Consider the following 22,813-nt stretch of genomic DNA (forward strand, 5'->3'; position numbering starts at 1 on the left):
CGCAAGTGGTTTGGACAAAATCCATGGTGAAAAAGTTTTTCAGTTTTTGCTCACTCCCTTGTTTTTGGGGGGCTGTTTGGGGGGTTCTAGGTTTTTGGGGGTGGGTTTTGGGGTCTGGGAGCACTGCTGGCACAGTCTAATTTTGATTGCCTTTGTTTTTAAGGAAATCCATGGTGGAAAAGGGGAGGTTTGGCCTAGCTGCGGAGCGCGTTTGGACTGAATCGAAGGAAGGCCCTACATTTTCTAAGTGTGAGATTTTGCATTTTTGCTTTTTGCCTGTTTGGGGATGTTCTACTTTTTTGCGTGTGGGTTGGCGGGTCTGGGGGCATTGCTGGGAAGGTCTAATATCGGGCGCACGTGGTTTGGACAAAATCCTTGTTAAATGTTTTTGAGTTTTTGCTCACTTGCCTGTATTTGGGGGGCTGTTTGGGGGCTTCTAGGTTTTTGGGGGGGTCTGGGGGTCTGGCAGCACTGCTGGGATTGTATAATTTTTATTGCAAGTGTTTTGGAGAAAATCCATGGTGGGAAAGAGGAGTAAGGGCGTAGCTGCAGAGCGCTTTTGGACTGAATCGAAGGAAGGCTGAAAATATTCTGTCAGATTTTTCATTTTTTCTTTTTACCTGTTTGGGGGTGTTCTACTTTTTTGCGGGTGGGTTTGCGGGTCTGGGGGCATTGCTGTGAAGGTCTAATATCGGGCGCAAGTGGTTTGGACAAAATCCACGGTGAAAGAGTTTTTCAGTTTTTGCTCACTTCCTTGTTTTTGGGGGGCTCTTTGGGGGGTTCTAAGTTTTTGGGGGTGGGTTTGGGGGTCTGGGAGCACTGCTGGCACAGCATAATTTTGTTTGCATTTATTTTTAAGGAAATCCATGGTGGAAAAGGGGTGTTATGGCCTAGCTGCAGAGCGCGTTTGGACACAATCGAAGGAAGGCCCTAAATTTTCTAAATGTGAGATTTTGCATTTTTGCTTTTTGCCTGTTTGGGGGATGTTCTACTTTTTTGCACGTGGGTTGGCGTGTCTGGGGGCATTGCTGGGAAGGTCAAATAACGGGAGCAAGTGGTCTGGACAAAATCCATGGTGAAAACGTTTTTCAGTTTTTGCTCACTTGCCTGATTTTGGGGGGCTGTTTGGGTGCTTCTAGCTTTTAGGGGGGACCTCGGGGTCTGGGAGCACTGCTGGGATAGTATAATGTTGATTGCAAGTGATTTGAAGAAAATCCATGGTGGGAAAGGTGAGTTAGGGCCTAGCTGCATAGCGCTTTTGGACTGAATCGAAGTAAGGACAAAAATATTCTGTCAGATTTTTCATTTTTGCCTGTTTCGGGGTGTTCTACTTTTTTGCGGGTGGGTTGGCGCGTCTGGGGGCATTGCTGGGAAGGTCTAATATTGGGCGCAAGTGGTTTTGACAAAATACATGTTGAAAAAGTTTTTCAGTTTTTGCTCACTTGCCGGTCTTTGGGGGGCTGTTTGGGGGGCTTCTAGGTTTTTTGGGAGGGTTTGGGGATCTGGGAGCACTGCTGGGATAGTATAATTCTGATTGCAAGTGATTTGAAGAAAATCCATGGTGGGAAAGGGGAGTTACGGGCTAGCTGCAGAGCGCTTTTGGACTGAATCGAAGGAAGGCCGAAAATATTCTGTGTGAGATTTAGCATTTTTGCTTTTTGCCTGTTTGGGGGTGTTCTACTTTTTTGCGGGTGGGTTGGCTGGTCTGGGGGCATTGCTGGGAAGGTCTAATATCGGGCGCAAGTGGTTTGGACAAAATCCATGGTGAAAAAGTTTTCCAGTTTTTGCTCACTTCCTTGTTTTTGGGGGGCTCTTTGGGGGGTTCTAAGTTTTTGGGGGTGGGTTTTGGGGTCTGGGAGCACTGCTGGCACAGTATAATTTTGTTTGCATTTATTTTTAAGGAAATCCATGGTGGAAAAGGGGTGTTATGGCCTAGCTGCAGAGCGCGTTTGGACTGAATCGAAGGAAGGCCCTAAATTTTCTAAATGTGAGATTTTGCATTTTTGCTTTTTGCCTGTTTGGGGGATGTTCTACTTTTTTGCACGTGGGTTGGCGTGTCTGGGGGCATTGCTGGGAAGGTCTAATAACGGGAGCAAGTGGTCTGGACAAAATCCATGGTGAAAACGTTTTTCAGTTTTTGCTCACTTGCCTGATTTTGGGGGGCTGTTTGGGTGCTTCTAGCTTTTAGGGGGGGACCTCGGGGTCTGGGAGCACTGCTGGGATAGTATAATGTTGATTGCAAGTGATTTGAAGAAAATCCATGGTGGGAAAGGTGAGTTAGGGCCTAGCTGCATAGCGCTTTTGGACTGAATCGAAGTAAGGACAAAAATATTCTGTCAGATTTTTCATTTTTGCCTGTTTTGGGGTGTTCTACTTTTTTGCGGGTGGGTTGGCGCGTCTGGGGGCATTGCTGGGAAGGTCTAATATTGGGCGCAAGTGGTTTTGACAAAATACATGTTGAAAAAGTTTTTCAGTTTTTGCTCACTTGCCGGTCTTTGGGGGGCTGTTTGGGGGGCTTCTAGGTTTTTTGGGGGGGTTTAGGGATCTGGGAGCACTTCTGGGATAGTATAATTCTGATTGCAAGTGATTTGAAGAAAATCCATGGTGGGAAAGGGGAGTTACGGCCTAGCTGCAGAGCGCTTTTGGACTGAATCGAAGGAAGGCCGTAAATATTCTGTGTGAGATTTAGCATTTTTGCTTTTTGCCTGTTTGGGGGTGTTCTACTTTTTTGCTGGTGGGTTGGCTGGTCTAAGGGCATTGCTGGGAAGGTCTAATATCGGGCGCAAGTGGTTTGGACAAAATCCATGGTGAAAAGGTTTTTCCATTTTTGCTCACTTGCTTGTTTTTGGGGGGCTGTTTGGGGTGCTTCTAGGTTTTTGGGGGGTCTGGGGGTCTGGGAGCACTGCTGGGACAGTATAATTTTGATTGCAAGTGATTTGAAGAAAATCCATGGTGGGAAAGGGGAGTTAGGGACTAGCTGCATAGCGCTTTTGGACTGAATCGAAGTAAGGACGAATATATTCTCTCAGATTTTTCATTTTTGCCTGTTTCGGGGTGTTCTACTTTTTTGCGGGTGGGTTGGCGGGTCTGGGGGCATTGCTGGGAAGGTCTAATATCGGGCGCAAGTGGTTTTGACAAAATACATGTTGAAAAAGTTTTTCAGTTTTTGCTCACTTGCCTGTTTTTGGGGGGCTGTTTGGGGGGTTCTAGGTTTTCGGGGGTGGGTTTTGGGGTCTGGGAGCACTGCTGGCACAGTCTAATTTTGATTGCATTTGTTTTTAAGGAAATCCATGGTGGAAAAGGGGAGTTATGGCCTAGCTGCAGAGCGCGTTTGGACTGAATTGAAGGAATGTCCTAAATTTTCTAAGTGTGAGATTTTGCATTTTTGCTTTTTGCCTGTTTGGGGGATGTTCTACTTTTTTGCACGTGGGTTGGCGGGTCTGGGGGCATTGCTGGGACGGTCTAATATCGGGCGCAAGTGGTTTGGACAAAATCCATGGTGAAAAGGTTTTTCAGTTTTTGCTCACTTCCTTGTTTTGGGGGGGCTGTTTGGGGGTTCTAAGTTTTGGGGGTGGGTTTTGGGGTCTAGGAGCACTGCTGGCACAGTCTAATTTTGATAGCATTTATTTTTAAGGAAATCCGAAGTGGAAAAGGGGAGTTATGGCCTAGCTGCAGAGCGAGTTTGGACTGAATCGAAGGAATAGGTTTCATATCAGGGAATAATTCTTGAATGTAATAATTCTTGTAATACTTCATATGAGATAGATACTTCCAGTAGATATTAGGTACTTCGGAAATTCCCAATAGAGAGCAGGAGGTATTAATAGGATAGTGGGAACACTATAGATATACTAGAGCTGCTCCCCGAGGAGCGAGGGGGTAGAGTAGTCCAGGCCGGATCATCGTGGGACTAAAAGTGGAGAAAGAGAGAGATCGCTCAGGATGAGGGCATGGTATGCTGGAGCTGCTCCCCGAAGAGAGAGGGGGTAGCGTAGTCCAGGTCAGATCGCCGTGGGATTACAAGTGGGAACATTATGAATAGCTGCTCTCCGACACGAGAGAGAATAGATTAGCCCGAGCCAGATTGTTGTGGGGCTATAAGGTGAGATCATAGGATATAGGATGGAATTCTGTAGTTCCTATAGGATTTAGTGGTATATTAGCTGTGTAGGCTTGTATATATTGTGGGTTCCCCATTCCCAGGTAAGTACCCCCGGTACTGTTGTAAATAGGGTCTGGGAAGGGATGAAGTTACGCGATGACTGGGTTTGTGGTGTTTGGGTGAGCTGATAACTCGGTCAGGAAATCCGGTCATTACAAGCCACGAGATCCAGGAGGCATCGACGATTACCAGGAGCTAGATTCAAACTGGACCGCAATGTATCTAGATGACTGCAGCATCAGTTTCTGGATTGGACCCAACAAGCCTTGGTAACCGCAGCCCATGCAGGATGTCAAGATTGGCTCTTTTTCAGACCAGCAAGGTCTGTGGCCCTTCTCCTTTTTAGGGAAGATGGAGCAACTCTATAGCAATCAGGAAAGCAAAGTAAATTCAAGATGACATCTTCAGGGGGCTCACTAGCCAATGGGCAATGAACTGGGAAAATGCATCAAGCACAAATGTGAAGGCGGGGACCACTGGACACTTCCGGAGTTTGGGTGCCTGAGCTTCAGTGCAAATGATGCTCGGTGCTGGGGCTGCTTGTACCCCAATGCACACCTTACTGAGGCTTCAGGAAAGGAGTGTGGGTAGCAAAATGCAGGATGTCCAAGATGTCCAGTCCCACATCTCTCGTGTCTGCCACGTGTCTCAGCTTTGCTGCGGATGTGGGTCGGGGTCAGAGAATTCTGGAAGCTCAGTTCTTGAGTCACAGAGTCTTCGGGTTCCGACGGGAGCCTTGAAACTGCAGGCTGGCAAAGTTGCTGTTGGTGCCTGTTTGCACAGGGTGGTCACTCCTTGACCACAATGGAGATGTCTTCCATCTTCCTCTCAGAATGGAATGTTGAAGGTCCAAGATATGTCTTTCAAAAATTCGTCTAGGATAATCTAAAGTCCTGGGGACACAGCTCCTATACTTATACTAAGGATGGGGGCTGGATTACCTGACTAGGTCCCTCCTATGGATGGACCTGAGAAGGGGGTGGTTATACCCCTTTCCCTTTGTCCAGTTTCATGGCAGAACTGGGGCTGGAGTACCCCAGCAACTGGTTTGAGCCATGCCATGCATGGAACACCTTGTGTGCCCCAGGCAGTGTCTAGATGCATTCACTGAATGCAGCCCTCCCTGCCCCAATACACAACACCCCTGTCTGGGGAGGTGCTGGCACCTCCCTGGACAGGAAACCTATTTTCCAGGCCGCCCTTGAGTTTTCCCCAGCAACAGGAGGCCAGACTCGTGTCTGTGGCAGCAGCATCCATTTTGTGATGCTGAGGCTCTGTTTAACTTTAACCGGGTAAAGCAGTAAACTACATGTCTTTTCCCTCTAGAAGGGTGGGATGCTACACCCGCCACCAGAATTGGTGGGGGGGTAGTATTCCAAAGTGTTTGACACCTTACATGACATGTTTTGATAAAGCCAAACCAAAGTTAGCATTAACCACGAGGATTATAACGCACTTAAGAATATGTGTTATGGCTATATCATAGAACAGCTATAAGGAGATGGTTCCGAAAGCTGCAGAGGGGCTTAGCTCCTGCCAGAGTACCCTCTCACATAAAATGAAGCACTCTGCCTCCAGGATTGTCGAGGCCTACCATAGCAGTGGCTTTATAGGTGTATATGTGTCTATATGTGGAGTAGTGTGGCTCACTGGTTAGAGGCGGCAGGCCTGAGAGCAGAAGTCAGCCTGGGACCAGGGTTCAATTCCCGACGCGGCAGGGTCGTGGACCTTGGTCAGCGGACTCGATAATTCTCACTTCGGTGCCTACTCTAATCAGGGGTTCCACTCGGCAACTCTGGGCATTAGCTTGCCTAATCTCCACAACGGCCCCACCAATTCCGGGGATGCCTGGCTCCACCTTGGGGACTCCCAGCAAGGGACCATCCCACAGGGAAAAGCCAGGACGGGTTCCCCAGAGTTATACAGCGCCGGGACGCCCCGTTGCTGGGGCAGCTGTGCGCTTTACAAGTATACTACATATGTTAAGGTAGATGTAGTTATACTATATCTAAGTAAGGGGTGATTACACCACCTTACCCAGGCTGTGTGAACAGACCTGTGGTGTTATTTTGGAAGGCAAACCATGGGGGCACAATACATGCTTCAGCCCCTAGTAGGCCTAGGGTGCACCTATGCCCTGGGTACCTATGGTACACTATACATGGGCTCACAAGGGTGACCCAATACCCAATCTGGTATGTACCTAAAGTACATGGTATCAATTTAGAGAGAGAACAGTTAGGCTGTGGGTCTGATTAGCAGGCCCACTGCCACATTAAAGTCGAAGAACCACAGAATCACAGCAAAAAGTGGGGGTGACCATAGGAAGCAGACCCTACTCTCCTACAACAGTGCCACAAAATTCCACTCCACAAATCCATTCGACACCACACACAATTCCACAACTAACACTTTCAATACAACCCACATAATTCCACTCCACTCCAATACACAAAGGTAAAAGACATTGGGCCAGATCATTTAGCGCCTCACAATTTGCTACATATTGCGAGTTGCAATTTGCGAGGCGCTAAATGAAATGTACAACAGTGTGTTTAACACTTTTTGCGATTCCCAATGGGGTCGCAATTTGCAAGTCCATTGGGAATGCCATCCCTCCCAGGGATGGTGGCCTGCTGGGCTCAGCAGACCACCATGTCTGGGACTGCTTTTAAATAAAGCAGTTTATTTTTTAAATGCAGACTGTTTTCCGTAAAGAAAAACAAGATGCATTAAAAAAAAGATATGAAACGTTTTCTTTGAATTTTTTATGGGCCTGCCCTTCCAAAAATAATTTTGCATGCATTTGCATAGGGGAAGGGGGCCCCATGGGGACCCCTTCCCATTTGCAAATGCATTGCCACCAACTTGAAGTAGGTGGCAATTGCGAGTGTTTTGCGACCGCAATTACGGTTGCAAAACATCTGTACATGGTTTTGAGTCTCGCTATTTGGAAGGGAACGCTCCTTCCAAATAGCAAGTCACAAAACCTATTCAGCGAGTCGCAAAAGAATTGCGACTCGCTAAATAGGCTATGTACATGGCCCAACAGGCTTTTGCATGAACAAACTTGTTCGCAAACCCTTTTGTGCATGCAAAAAATGGTCGTACATCTGGCCCATTGTCATTTACAACTCCGATAAAACTAACTCTCATAAATGCGAGACCAATTTGCAATACAAATGCTTGTTTGGTTTTACCTAGCACACTGAGAAAAAACTGATGTCATCTGTAGATGATAAAAGTGAAGTAAAACAAATATAAATAAAACTGAACTTGAATGTAATATTAAGCAAGGGAATGCGTTCTTAAGGGTATCAGAAAAATAAGTCTGAAATAAGTTTTTTTCACTTTACAACACTTTTAGAAAGGCTGTGTATTGGTGGCATCTTCTACAAGACTGTGGTGAATAGGTTACGCTGTTAAGTGCTTGTGCTGCAGAAAACCTGGGCTGACTCTGAGGGCAGCATTAACCCTCCCAATGTGTGCTCTGCAGTTACATGATTGCAAGTGAGGAGGTAGGGGCGCAACACAAAATGATGGCCCCCCACCAGGCATGTAATGAGAGGTGCCTGAGTCTCCCATATCTCAGAGATATTGGTTCACCTTTGGCTGAGTGGACCCCCCCATTGAAGCGGTGGGGTCCCTGAAAGGGCCTGTGTTACCCCCCTGTCAGGAGGAAAGAAATCAGGATGTATAGCAGATCAGTCTCTCCCTTAACATGTAGGTGAAGTGAGCGGTGAGACAGAAAGTGATGTGAGAAGGAGGGGCTCGAAGGGATAGCGGGGTGTTAGGCGCTCATGGGGAGGTAGGGGGTGCTGTAGGACTACAGAGGGTGGGCAGCAGGGAACAAGGGAGGTCAGCACACTGGAGAGATGGGAAAAAGAAGGGGGTAACCAGATGCTTACACACACACAGATGTGGGTCAAAGGAGACAGGATAGTCACTATGAGAGGAGGCTGAAAGACCCACCTGAACCAACCTGGAAGGAAATGATGGTGGCATCTGTAGAGGAGGGTGGGGGCGTCTCCAGAGGATGGTAGGGCATCTGTAGAGAGAACGGGGGCCTCTCCGGAGGAGGGTGTGGGTGTCTGTAGAGGAGGGAGGGTGGGGGTGTCTAAAGGGTAGGGTGGGGGCATCTGTAGAGGAGGGTGGGTGCATTAGGAGAGTGGAGGCGTCTGTATAGAGGATGGTGGCATCTCCAGATGAGGGTGGGGGCATCTGTACAGGAAGATGGGGGCCTCTTTAGAGGAGGGTGGGGGCATCTCCAGAGGATGGTAGGGCATCTGTAGAGAGAACGGGGGCCTCTCCGGAGGAGGGTGTGGGTGTCTGTAGAGGAGGATGGGGTTGTCTGTAGAGGCGGGTGGGGGCGTCTCCAGAGGAGGATCGGGTTGTCTGTAGAGAGAATGGGGGTGTCTCCAAAGGAGGGTGGGGGTGTCTGTAGAAGAGGGTGGGGGCGTCTGTAGATTAGGTTGGGAGCGTCTGTAGAGGAGGGTGGGGCGTCTGTAGATTAGGTTGGGAGCGTCTGTAGAGGAGGGTGGGGCGTCTGTAGAGAGGATGGGAGCATCTCCAGAGGAGGGTGGGGCATCTGTTGAGAGGATGGGGTCATCTCCCGAGGAGGGTGGGGCATTTGTAGAGATAGATGGGGTGTCTCCAGAGGAGGGTGGGGCATTTGTAGAGATAGATGGGGTGTCTCCAGAGGAGGGTGGGGCATTTGTAGAGATAGATAGGGTGTCTCCAGAGGAGGGATCGGCGTCTGTAGAGAGGATTGGTGTGTTTCCAGAGAAGGGATGGGTGTCTGTAGAGGAAGATGGGGCATCTCCAGAGGAGGGTGGGGGTGTCTGTAGAAGAGGGTGGGGGCGTCTGTAGAGTAGGTTGGGAGCGTCTGTAGAGGAGGGTGGGGCGTCTGTAGAGAGGATGGGAGCGTCTCCAGAGGAGGGTGGGGCATCTGTAGAGATAGATGGGGTGTCTCCCGAGGAGGGTGGGGTATCTGTAGAGATAGATGGGAGCGTCTTCAGAGGAGGGTGGGGTATCTGTAGAGATACATAGGGTGTCTCCAGAGGAGGGAGCGGGGTCTGTAGAGAGGATTGGTGTGTTTCCAGAGAAGGGATGGGTGTCTGTAGAGGAAGATGGGGGCATCTCCAGAGGAGGGTGGGGCATCTGTAGAGATAGATGGGGTGTCTCCAGAGGAGGGTGGGGCATCTCTAGAGATAGATGGGGTGTCTCCAGAGGAGGGTGGGGCATCTGTAGAGATAGATGGGAGCGTCTCCAGAGGAGGGTGGGGCATCTGTAGAGATAGATGGGGTGTCTCCAGAGGAGGGTGGGGCATCTGTAGAGATAGATGGGAGCGTCTCCAGAGGAGGGTGGGGCATCTCTAGAGATAGATAGGGTGTCTCCAGAGGAGGGAGTGGGGTCTGTAGAGAGGATTGGGGTGTTTCCAGAGAAGGGATGGGTGTCTTTAGAGGAAGATGGGGCATCTCCAGAGGAGGGTGGGGGCATCTGTAGAGAGGATGAGAGTGTCTCCAGAATAGGTTGGTGGCAGATAAATTCTGCCAGTGATGTCCTCCAACAGTGACAGGTGACAGAATGAGGAGTGAATGTGTAGAGTAGAAGAGAGGGCATCCAATCTCCACTCAGATCTTGATCACACACTAATACTGGAGGAATTGAGCAATGTGTGAGTGGAAGAGAGGTGTCTCTGAGTGAGGCTTCCAGGACTCACTCACACAATTTCATCTAGGGTGAGCCAGGTATGATTAGAAGAAATGTGACTCAGAGTCATACTGCCAAAGCTCACACTAACACCCGAAGGTGTAAACTAGGAGTGAGTAGAAGAGATGTGTCTCTGAGTGATGCTTCCCAGGCCCATGCACACACTAAGATCAGAAGGAGTGAGGCAGGTGTGACTGGAAGAGATGCGTGTCTGAGTGAGGCACCCAAGACTCACTCACACACTGACACAAGAAGGAGTGATCCAGGTTTGAGTAGAGGAGTTGTGGCTCTTAGTGAGACTGCCAAAACTCACACTAACACCTGAAGGATGAGCCAAGTGTGAGTAGAAGAGATGTGGCTTGGAGTGAGACTCCAAAGGCTCACTCTCACACTTACACCAGAAAGAGTGATCCAGTTGTAATTAGAATAGAATGGGTTATGGCTGAAGCTTCCAAGGCGCACTCACACACTTATATCAGGAGTTTGGCAAATTTCAGTGGAGAGTTAGAGCAAAAGGAGTGGGCCAGTGGTGAGTAAGGGATGTGGCTATGAGTGTAGCTACCAAGGCTCACCCCCACAAGGATCTCTGTCATATTTTGCTATGTTAGATTGGTTTGTATAGAACACAAATCACCAAAAGGGTATCTAGGTGCTTGGGCAGGTGAGTAGATATGTAGTTGTGTGGTACTCAAAGGTGCTTATACTAAGAGCCATGTTTTCAGTTTTGTGCGGAACTCAAGATGTGAGGAAGAGAATCTGATGTGTTAAGGAGGGGGTCATTCAAGATCTTGGGTGTGATGTAGGAAAATTAGCAACCACCAGTTTTGCTTTTTTGGAAGTGGGTCTATTGTGGCAGTAAGAGTAAGGCAGAGCATTGGTGTCTGGAGGGTTGGTGAAAGTGTATGTGGCTGTTCAGGTATTCCAGTCCTGAGTTGTGTAGGGCTTTGTATGTGTGCTTGAGAAGTTTAAATTGGCTGCGCTTGTGAACGAGAGCCTGTGAGGTTTCTTGAAGGGCAGCGTTACATGGGTCCGGCTTAAGAGGTTCAGTATGAGCCTTGCAGGGGTGTTCTGAATGTACTAGAGTCTTTATAGGAGTTTTGTGGAGTGACAGGTATAGAGAGTGTTGCCTTAGTCCAGCCTGCTGGTGACAAGTGTGAGGGTCCATATGGTATACTGAGGCAACTATTTGAAGATCTTTTGTTGCATGCACAGGATGTGGAAGCAGGAAGTGCACACTGCGCTGACTTTGAGCCGCCATGTTGAGCTTGTCGTCTAAGATGATCCCTGAATTTCTTGAGTGAGTGAGTGTGGGTCCTAGCTCCAACAGCCACCAGGTGGATTCCCATGGGGAGGTCTTGTTGCCAAAGAAAAGTACTTACGTCTTCTCGGAGTTGAGCTGTAGGCAGTTGGTCTGCATTCAATCTGCTACCATTGAGGAAAATTGAATTTTGCCTTGTCATATGTGCCTACGTGTTCCCCATCCTATGTTATATGTGCATGATCGATATGCATATATCCCCCTATGATCGATTAAAGACGCAATTATAGTTGTGTCCAACTCTAGTATGCCAGTTTCCAGTTCTCGTGAAAGCAATGAGTATTAGGCCTATGTTGCCACGTTTTACAGTATGCACGTTAATTCATTGAATTGTCCCCGTTTCTAGGCCTCGAAAGGGCCCGGACACCAGATTCAAGCTCCTGTCTCCTGAACCCACTCCGAGGAGCGATGCAGCCCCCACCTGCATCCCTGACCCTTCACTTACTTCCTGCCGCGCAGCGCGGTGCCCGGCCTGGCTATGCCTGCCTGTCTGCCAAGAATATGTTATGCCTCTAGTTATCAGCTCAGCTCTTCGTCTTCACATTCCTAAGCTAACGAACCGCATAAACAGCTTCAGCTATAGTCTAGTCTTTCTGTCTCCATGCAAGAGAATTACTGTATTAATATTCATGGAAGATTCATAGTACACGCAATACATGTAGAATATATGCATGCTCCAGCCTTAGTATCAAGTAGCCTTTGCCCTGATAACTTTTAGATTCTATCAACATGTACTCCAAACACCAGATACCAGATATGCTATAGGTACATGTCGTCCTGACACCGCAGACTTTAGTCTCCTCCTCTAGTGCAGAAGTCATAGCCCCCAGCTCTCCCAGTCACACGTCATTGTCCGTTTGCGCGCACCACTAGGTTAAAGGTTCCAGCTGCTCAGGTAGCCCCCTCCATGTATCCACCCACTTCATGATGACACTTCTGTGACGTTCTCATCACATGTCTACGTGCACGCCCTGTGCACGCCTTCTTTTCACGCCCATGTGTTCTTATCTTACGCTTGTCACTTGTTACGCCTACTGTATGTAATGTAATTGTGATGTTTTACTATATATACCTTGTACTGTTAATGAGACGTTGCAGCTGCCACTCGTGCCATTCTATTTCAGGCTGTTCCGATCCTGTCCCTTCCCTTGTGCCTGATTAAAGCCTGTTAGACTCAGATTCCCCGGATCCTGCCTCTTATTTATTGAGGTATCTGTTATTATTAATGTATTCAAAAATAGTACCGTTAATTAATTATTTATTTACCACATAAATGGCGCCCGAACAGGGACGAGCCCCTTCCCCACGCGCCGGAGATGTAACGCAGGCCCCCTGACCCTTCTACAGCCGTGACGGAACTCTACCGTGCACGTGCAGATATGTCTGCTTCAAGTCTCCCTCAGGCCCACGGAGGAGACGGAAACTGCGGTCCGGCATCCAGACGAGGCGGTGAGGAATGCGGTTCGTCCCGACCAGAGCCCAAGCCGAGAGAGCAAGGTCCGAGGTATCCGGAGGCCCACCTGTTTCTGAAGTCCGAAGTTCGAAGCGCATGCGTAGTAACCAGACATCGTAGCAGTCCAGTCCAGTCCGAAGCCTTCAGTTTCTGCTTCCCGGTGAGTACCGTTGCGGGGGAAGTATCTAGACAGGTTCATTAGTTTGTTCCTGGTCCGATGGGTTTGGGTACACAGATCCAGTCCGAAGTATTCACCTAGGTGGATACGGTATGACGTGTCTCTTTACGAGACCGGTATGTTCTGTACTGTTTTAGCAGTGCATCCAGTAATTCTAGTAAGTCCGTTCTCGAGAAATTCAAGTGTTATGTTTTCAGTGTATCAGGTAGTATTCTGTTCGAACTGTTATAATGTATTTCTATGTCGTGGTATGAGTGATTTGTTTGCCATTTCATTACTGTGATTATTGTGTATTGTGTTCGCAAGTACAACTCAGACATGCCTCTGTTTTCGAAATTACGTCAGATAAAAACTAGAAAAGGGTTACTCGAAAAAGCAGTTCCTGTCCCTCCTAGGGACAGTCATGGACATTTCATGTATCACAAGCATGGCTTAGATGCCATATTATATCTAGACTTATGGGTGGATTACACGAGGGATCTTGAAGAGAAATATAGATGGCCCGTATCAGGTACATGGGATGCCGAGTGCATCATGCGAGTAGAAGAAGCATTATGGAAAAAGAAAGCCAGACAGTCCCAGAAAGATGCCATCGAGTTATGGCGCAAAGAATCTCATAGAAGAACCGAAAAAGAATTCAGAAAAACAGTATTAAGTAGGGAATCCTCAGAAAAGGCCCAAGAAAGGGAATTAATCGAAGAAGGTGAACGAGTTAGAGCAGAACAGTCAGACAGACAGAGAAATGCCCTTATTAAAGGTATGTATCCTCTTCTTGCCGAGGGCTTGCCGAAGGCAACCCCGGAAGCACCCTGTAATTTACCGCCACCATTGGTCCTGATTAAGCTACATCATAAACCGACCGCAGCTGAAATTTTTCTTTCGTCCTATTTGGACGACACAGTCCCAGCATATGCAAATCGTATTCCGCCCGCTCACCCTCAGCATCCTGTAAATAATGTAATTCCTGTTCCTCCACCCACTGGTCCCGGGGACCAAGTTAATGTGCCAGTACCCCCGGACCAGCCCACATTAAATGTACCCGGTTTGCCAGTCACTTTACCAGCACGTACAGTATTAACTGACGATTCTAGTTCAGGAGCAGCGGGGGGAGGTGCTCCTATCACCCCGCCTCAAGTAAGACGAATGACGCCGCGAGAAGCAGCGTTACAGCGTACGCCAAAAGTGGCTACATACACAGACCTCAAGCGACTTCTTACTGACTGTATATATGATCCAGTTCCAGGCGAAGATCACATGGTATTATATTCAGTACTTTTAAGACGGGTTGCCAACTTTTTGGTCACCCTGCCCGACATGAAGGAACATCTAGACAGAATATATCGTTTTGTCCGTACAGGGGAGAATCCAGGAAGTATTCACGAAGCTATGGCACACAGAAAAACCGAGATTCAACATATGATTTTACAGTTCTTGATTAACTGTTTAATAAGAGAGCAAGATTATCCTGATAAAGACAAAGACGAGATGAAAGGCCTGATCAGGTGGAGTGACAATATAGCCGAGGGAAAACACAAGACACAAGGTAGTGTAGAAAGTATGTACAAGAAAATTCGTAAGGAAATTATAAGTATACACCAGAAGGAGGAAGCAAAAAGAGCAACCGAGAAAGAGAATGACTCTTCTAGTGAAGAGGTAGACAGCGAGAATCCCTCCAGAATAGCGTATGTAGGTAGAACTAGATTTTCCGACAGACATTCACGCCTAGATTACAAGAAAGTTTTTCCTCCTCCAGTACCAGAACAGTGTTCTCTTGAACAAGTATTCCAGGCCAGCGATCAAATTCTGAAATCACGAATAGGTTATAGCGAGCTTAGTACAATGCATGAACAAGAACTAGCTCGATCAGCAGTCCGATGGACTAGTGATTCTACCACGTTTCCAGATGAAATAGTGGCACAAACGTTTCTGAAACTGCCCCCAGCTGAGCAGCGTCTGGTGGGTACGTATATGATCCAGCACCTCATTACACTGTATGAGGATCAGCATTCTGATCCAGGTCCTTTACATGATGTACTGAACGAGTTACTCCTAAACAGATGGAAAGGTCTAGGTACCGATTTAATTAGTGTCATATTAGAACAGCGCCACAAATACAGAACGTTCCTGAATCCACATTTTGTTTCCGTTCCACCCCCAGAAAGAAAATCATTCTACATAGACAGACAGAATCCGTTACGAGAAGTACATCCAGTTAAGGGAGAGGGGGGTGATCTAGAACGAGTATTTGTTTACACCCCTATCACGAAAATAGAACTTCTTGAAATGAAAAAGTTAATACCCTGTCACGATAAAGATCCAGCAGGGTTCCACCGTGAATTAAAGGACATGCTCCGTATGGGAGAATACACGTATCCTGATATCATTAAAATGTTAAAGGTCCTGTTGCCTGCGGGCATATATGAAAAACTTAAAGAGAAAGAATGGGAGGTGGGAGAGAAAAAGATAGATTGGACCGCATTAGAAACTGAAGATAACACACGAGTTCCAGGTACCGGTCTTGGGGAAAAAGCTAAAGCTTTGCCCGAATTGTTAATACAAGTCTTGCCAAGATTACTAGCCACAAAAAAGGAAGACTGGGATGCCATCTCAGCCTGTAAACAGAAACAAGATGAAGACACTAGTGATTTTTATTCTAGATTTGAGAAATGTTTCCTTATTAATAGTGGTCTGAAAACAAGTAGTGAATCGTATCCACATCTTTTTGTTACCAAGCTAGTTGAGAATTCAAGTACACAAGTTAAAAATCGAGTACTGAAAGTCGAAAGTACCTGGCAAGCTAATACTCCGTCACAAATGCTTCAGATGCTCCAGTCTCACCAGAACAGAACCAGGGAGGAGCAGGAACATGAAAGGAGACGTATGAAAGACACGAAAATGAAAGTGCTAGTTGCACAGTCTGTTCCGCAAGACAGCCAGAAGAGGGGTCCGAATCAAGCTAGTCATCCTACAGCTCCCGTTAAAGGGACCTGCAATTACTGTAAACAGCCAGGTCATTATATAAATGAATATGCAGTTCTGAAACATAACATAGCTACTGGTAAGACGAAAGAGAGACCACGTCCGCCTAGACAAGAACAAGTTTCACAGACTTCCCAGCCACCGCAGAACGCACAACAGACAGTTACAGTACTGCAGCCTATAGCTGCCACACAGCACGTTACACAGCAGATGTACCAGCATGCCCAGTCAGAGTATCCAGATTATCAGCCATATTCATGAAACAGCCTAGAGAGGGAGGTTGGCTTGCCTCTCATCGAGATTCCTGTAGATCAAGAGGGTCCCTATGTACACAGTCAAGTATTAGGGAAAGACAGAAAGTTTCTGATTGATACAGGGGCGAGTAGGACTACCATCAGTCATGACGAGGTTCCAGGGGCTCCACTCTCAGGCTCTAGAAATGTTTCCCTTGGATTTTCAGGAAAGCCTATTGTTAATGAAATATCGAAACCAGTTACTCTAGAAGTTGGTCCCTTATCCCGAACTACAGACTTGTTACTAACGAAATCTTGTCCAGAGAATTTACTAGGCATTAAGACCCTGAAGGAATTAGGAGCAGTTATATGCTGCTCCCCAGAAGGGGTACGACTGTTTTTAAGAGACTTTAAAGGTCATTATGTATTACGTGATTTTGATCCACGATTATTGAATGTACCACAGCATTTATGGGCGCAAGGTCCAACTGATGTAGGTTGTATGCACATCACACCCCATAGTGTTACTCTGAAGAAAGGTGTTGTATTACCACGAATCCGACAGTACAAATTGCCACCTGAGGCTGTAGCAGCCTTATCGAAAATTATTGACGAGCTCATTGCTCAAGGAGTAGTTGTAGAAACTGACTCCAATGTATGTAATTCTCCTATCATTCCGATTCTAAAACGTCCTGATCCAAATGCACCTCCAGTTTATCGATTAGTGATTGACCTTCGAGAACTTAATAAATGTATCATACCCCAGTACCCTGTGGTTCCAGATATTTCTTCCCTATTGACAGCCATTGATTCTGAAGCCACGTTCTTTACTGTTATCGATCTCAAGAACGCATTCTTCAGTGTCCCCATTCATCCAGACAGCCAGTTTCTTTTCGGATTCTGTTTAAATGGAAGAAGCTATAAATTCACACGAGCTCCTCAAGGTTTCACAGAAAGCCCTAGCATTTATAGTCAAGCACTTAAAAGACAACTAGACAATATTCACATGCCAACTGACACTGCTCTGCTCCAGTATGTCGATGATCTATTGATCACAGCCCGTTCTGAACGTGACTGCGAACGTGGGTCACTTACTGTTTTGTATTTCCTGGCCTAGATGGGGCACAAGGTGTCCCCTTCTAAATTGCAATTCTGTGTCCAGCAAGTGGTCTACCTTGGACACTTACTGTCCAAGAGGGGTAGGCAGTTGACACCTGACCGTATCCAGTTAATAGCACATCTTCCACAGCCCAAGACTCAGAAGGAGGTACGAGCTTTTATCGGCCTCACTTCTTACTGCAGACAATCGATTCCTCAGTACGCATATCTAGCCAAGCCACTGATACAGTTAACGACACAGGAGGCAGCCGCATCGACTGTCCTCCCTTGGACCCAGGAACATACACTTGTTTTCAATGAGTTAAAGAAAGCTTTATGCCAAGCACCTGTTCTAGCAACGCCAAACTACAGTAAGCCTTTTACACTTTTTGTCACCGAACGTGATGGTACTGCATTATCTGTTCTCACACAAGATCAAGCAGGACAATACAAGCCCTGTGCTTATTTCTCTAGCACATTAGATCCGGTGGCCCAGGCTCTGCCTGCGTGCCTCAAGTCCGTTGCAGCCACAGCTCTAGCTATCAGACAAAGTGATTCCATAGTGTTAGGACATTCCCTGACAGTACAAGTTCCACACTCCGTGGAAGTTCTTTTAAACCGAACACAGACTCAGCACTTGACAATTGCACGTTTAACAGGTTATGAACTGACACTGTTTCAGCCACACATAGAAATCAGACGCTGCAACATTTTAAATCCTGCTACACTGTTACCCTCAGTTACTTCCAATCCTGCCACACATGACTGTGTGGAGGTTGTTAACACCATGACAAAGCCAAGACAAGACTTGACAGACATTGCATTACCTGATCCCGACCTGACACTTTATGTGGATGGTTCATGTATGAGAACAAGTACAGGAGAACTAGTAGCCGCGTATGCAGTGACTACTGACACCGAAGTTATAGAAACACATCGTATTGACACCCTGTCTGCTCAAGCAGCAGAGCTTGTCGCTCTGACTCAAGCCTGCATACGAGCTAAGAACCTGAAAGTAAACATATACACAGATTCACGTTATGCATTCGGAGTCGTACACGACTTTGGAGTACTCTGGCAAGAGAGAGGTTTCATGACTTCTCATGGAACCAAGATTCAGCATGGCCCCCTCATTCAAGCTCTGTTAGATGCAATACATTTACCGACAGCTATCGCTATCATGAAGTGCAAGGCACATACGAAAGTCACTGACATCATTTCCCAGGGTAACGATCTAGCAGATCGAACAGCCAAGCTTACAGCTCAGACTCCAGACATTCCAGTTAACCCGACACAGACAGACATTCCAGATCAGACGACTTGTATGACAGTTAAGGACCCTACACAAGACGTACTAGATATACAGTCACATGCTACTCCCGATGAAATCAAGAAGTGGTCCGAACAAGGAGGGGTCCAGACAGATCAAGGATGGTGGACGAAGGGAAAAGCCACATGGTTTCTCCCCGACTCTATGGTTCAAGTCATTATTAACACCGCACATAGTCCAGCACACTTAGGAGAAAAAGCCATGCTAGACAGTATTCAGAACCTCTGGTTCAACATGCATTTACGAGCAGCAGCCAAGCAGAAAGTGCGTACCTGCATGATCTGTTGTCAGTTCAATCCAGGTAAAGGTGTCCCGGTGGAACAAGGTGGATTCCATCCTCCTGACCACCCTTTTGAAGTCCTCCAGATGGATTATATTCAGATGGAGCGATGTCGAGGTTTCAAGTATGTCTTCGTAGTTGTATGCGCTTTGTCCAGGTGGACAGAAGCATATCCAGTTCCAGATTACACTGCCGCGACCACTGCCAGGCAGTTGGTTCGTGAGTTTTTCCCCCGCTATGGATTACCAAGGGTCGTGTATTCAGATAACGGCCAGCCATTCTCCTCCGAACTTATGAAACAAGTATCCCTTCTGTTAGGGTACCAGTGGAAGTTCCATTGTGTACGACATCCCGAAGCAGCCGGTCTTGTAGAGAGACATAATCAGACTCTGAAAATCCGCATTGCCAAAGTATGCGCAGAGAAAGGCGTAGATTGGATAGTAGCACTGCCAGTCGCCCTTTTCTATATGAGAATGGTCGCTCACTCCCGTTCAGGTCTGTCTCCTTATGAGGTAGTGTTCGGTCGTCCCCCAAACATGTGGGGTACACCTAGACCACGTACAATTACAGATGTTGACAGTAATATGCTGACAGATTACCTGGCTTCCTTGATGTCTGCACTACTCTCTTGTCGTTCACAGGTTGCCGCTGCTTTTCCAGACAACACTCAAGTGAAACCGCACGAGGTCATACCAGGCGACCTAGTCCTCGTGAGGAATTTTGATTGTTCAAGTCCGCTGGAGCCCTGCTGGAAGGAGCCAAGACTTGTACTACTAACAACAAGGACGGCCATCAAGGTGGAGGGCAGGAAGGGGTGGTTGCACTCCAGTCATGTAAAACGATTCCATGGACTTCGGCCAAAAACTTTTTTCAAAGACTGCCCCGTTCTCAAGGACTGCCGAGACACTGAATCTAAACTTCCCCTGTTAGAGAAAACTCCGCAGCAGGAGTATAAAGAAAAGTTAAGGTCTAGTAAGTCAGCCAGTTTAATTGTCTAAGTCCCTCTCGGGTGAAACGGTTAGACAGGTTCCTGACATGTATGAGATAGACCCACACAGTGAGAGAGTTAGTCAAAACTCTAAGAGAATACGTTATTGTAAGAATCTTCGAAGTAGATGCATTATTACTCTATTATTTATGACATTTCTGAGTCTTATGGTTACCTGCATAAGTTATGCCTTACATTTATGTTTTCCTATTAAGTCACATGTACATTTTTCTTCTAATGTTACAGTAGAGCATACTTTTAGTGACCTGCCTCCTCACGAGTTATCCTATCGTCTTGCCATGCGCAATAATACGTTTATCCGTATGTTACACTATTCACATCAGACCAGCAATGCCACTAATTGTTGGGTGTGTGGTCGACTTCCCCCTTTCCAGACACCGAAGGGAGTTCTGCCACTCTTTCCCTATCCGTTTTCACAGAATGGTTCGTGTGGAGCATGGTCCACGTTAACGTCATCCTCAAATGATATGTCCCTTCTGAATAGAACATGTTTCCCAGACAAGGAAGGTCTTTCCCATAGAACAGGGTTAGATCTAGAAAATGAAGTATATGATCTAGGTAATTATTCCTCGAATTTCATGGTTTTGAATGTTCAGTCCGAGACTACTCCAGATTTGCCTGCTATTTCAGTTCTACCAGTGAAAGGCGAATTATGTGTCAGAAAGAATGGTTCCGCACATGTAGGACATAGTGATTGTACTACTGTGGTCGAGTATAGTGACAGTGGGAAATCTATTTTCAAAGCCTCACGTCATTCTTATTTTGTGTGTGGTCAGACCGCATATGTTTGTCTGCCCCTCGATTGGGATGGAACATGTTACATTGCCTTCCTACTGCCACCAGTTTTCCTAGCCCCATCCGATTATCACAGAAACACACATCTAGTACACGTTAGACATAGAAGGGAGACTGAGTCCCCAATTGTCGATCAAACTGAAACTGCCTTAGAACAATATCAAGATTTCAATAAAGGTTTCTTCTTCTTCATAGGTCCTGTCCAGAATAGTAAGTTAATACGTAGGCTAACCAGAACCCTTGAAGCAGTAGTGAATGAGACTACTTCCGCTCTAGGTAACTTAACTGAAGAGCAATCTGCTATGAGATTTGTTGTGCTCCAAAATCGTCTCGTCCTTGACGTCATACTGGCCGATAGGGGAGGAGCTTGTAGAGTCATCGGATCTAGTTGCTGCATTTTCATTCCTAATAACGCACCGTCTGTTTATTCAGCTATAACCAGACTTCATAAAATTGCCCATCAGTTACACCAGAATCCAGGCACTTGGACATGGTCCGGTTCGCTCTGGAGTATAATATCTGCCTGGGGATGGAAAGTATTGTCATTCCTGGGTATAGCAGTAATGATTATATTCAGTTGCTGTCTCTGTTTACAATGTGGCCCTGCGATTTGCGGCTTGTGCGCTACCTCTTTTATTCCAAGTCCTAAGTCCCGTTCCAAGAAAATTCGATACGAGCAAATGATGCTATATGAACAGATAGATGGTATCATGAATATTGATGTTTCCTGATGGAAACGTAGGGCACAAGGAGGGAATGAGGAAAATTGAATTTTGCCTTGTCATATGTGCCTACGTGTTCCCCATCCTATGTTATATGTGCATGATCGATATGCATATATCCCCCTATGATCGATTAAAGACGCATTTATAGTTGTGTCCAACTCTAGTATGCCAGTTTCCAGTTCTCGTGAAAGCAACGAGTATTAGGCCTATGTTGCCACGTTTTACAGTATGCACGTTAATTCATTGAATTGTCCCCGTTTCTAGGCCTCGAAAGGGCCCGGACACCAGATTCAAGCTCCTGTCTCCTGAACCCACTCCGAGGAGCGATGCAGCCCCCACCTGCATCCCTGACCCTTCACTTACTTCCTGCCGCGCAGCGCGGTGCCCGGCCTGGCTCTGCCTGCCTGTCTGCCAAGAATATGTTATGCCTCTAGTTATCAGCTCAGCTCTTCGTCTTCATATTCCTAAGCTAACGAACCGCATAAACAGCTTCAGCTATAGTCTAGTCTTTCTGTCTCCATGCACGAGAATTACTGTATTAATATTCATGGAAGATTCATAGTACACGCAATACATGTAGAATATATGCATGCTCCAGCCTTAGTATCAAGTAGCCTTTGCCCTGATAACTTTTAGATTCTATCAACATGTACTCCAAACACCAGATACCAGATATGCTATAGGTACATGTCGTCCTGACACCGCAGACTTTAGTCTCCTCCTCTAGTGCAGAAGTCATAGCCCCCAGCTCTCCCAGTCACACGTCATTGTCCGTTTGCGCGCACCACTAGGTTAAAGGTTCCAGCCGCTCAGGTAGCCCCCTCCATGTATCCACCCACTTCATGACACTTCTGTGACGTTCTCATCACATGTCTACGTGCACGCCCTGTGCACGCCTTCTTTTCACGCCCATGTGTTCTTATCTTACGCTTGTCACTTGTTACGCCTACTGTATGTAATGTAATTGTGATGTTTTACTATATATACCTTGTACTGTTAATGAGACGTTGCAGCTGCCACTCGTGCCATTCTATTTCAGGCAGTTCCGATCCTGTCCCTTCCCTTGTGCCTGATTAAAGCCTGTTAGACTCAGATTCCCCGGATCCTGCCTCTTATTTATTGAGCTATCTGTTATTATTATTAATGTATTCAAAAATAGTACCGGTAATTAATTATTTATTTACCACACCATGATCATGCAGTTGGTCAAGTTGGCTCTGGTAGTGATTGTCTTGTCCATCAGGGACAGCATGAGTTGAATGTCAGCGATGTTGGAGATGACGTGATGTCTTGTGATTGGATGATGTTGGCAAGCAGTGTTATGTTTATATTGAAAAGAATGAGGGATGATCCGTGTGGGATTCTGCATATCAATTTTTGTGGGTCTCTGAAGGGAAGGGTGGTAGCCTGACCCTTTGGGTTCTTCCCTTAAGGAGGAGCAGATCCATTTAGGAGCTAGTCCTTGTATGCCAATTATGTGGAGTCTTCTGATGAGGGTGTCATGGGAGATAGTGTTTGAAGACCGCAAAGAGATCAAGCAG

The 22,813-nt window shown here is 46.8% G+C and overlaps 1 protein-coding gene across 1 annotated transcript in view; it reads right to left on the reverse strand.

Moving 5' to 3' along the window:
• Positions 1–22,813, reverse strand: part of LOC144819181 (uncharacterized) — a 244,180-nt gene that overhangs the window by 112,660 nt on the left and 108,707 nt on the right. The window lies entirely within an intron of this gene.

This window comes from Lissotriton helveticus, chromosome 2_1 (genome assembly GCF_964261635.1).
Source record: "Lissotriton helveticus chromosome 2_1, aLisHel1.1, whole genome shotgun sequence".
In the NCBI taxonomy this organism is placed as follows: Eukaryota; Metazoa; Chordata; class Amphibia; order Caudata; family Salamandridae; genus Lissotriton; species Lissotriton helveticus.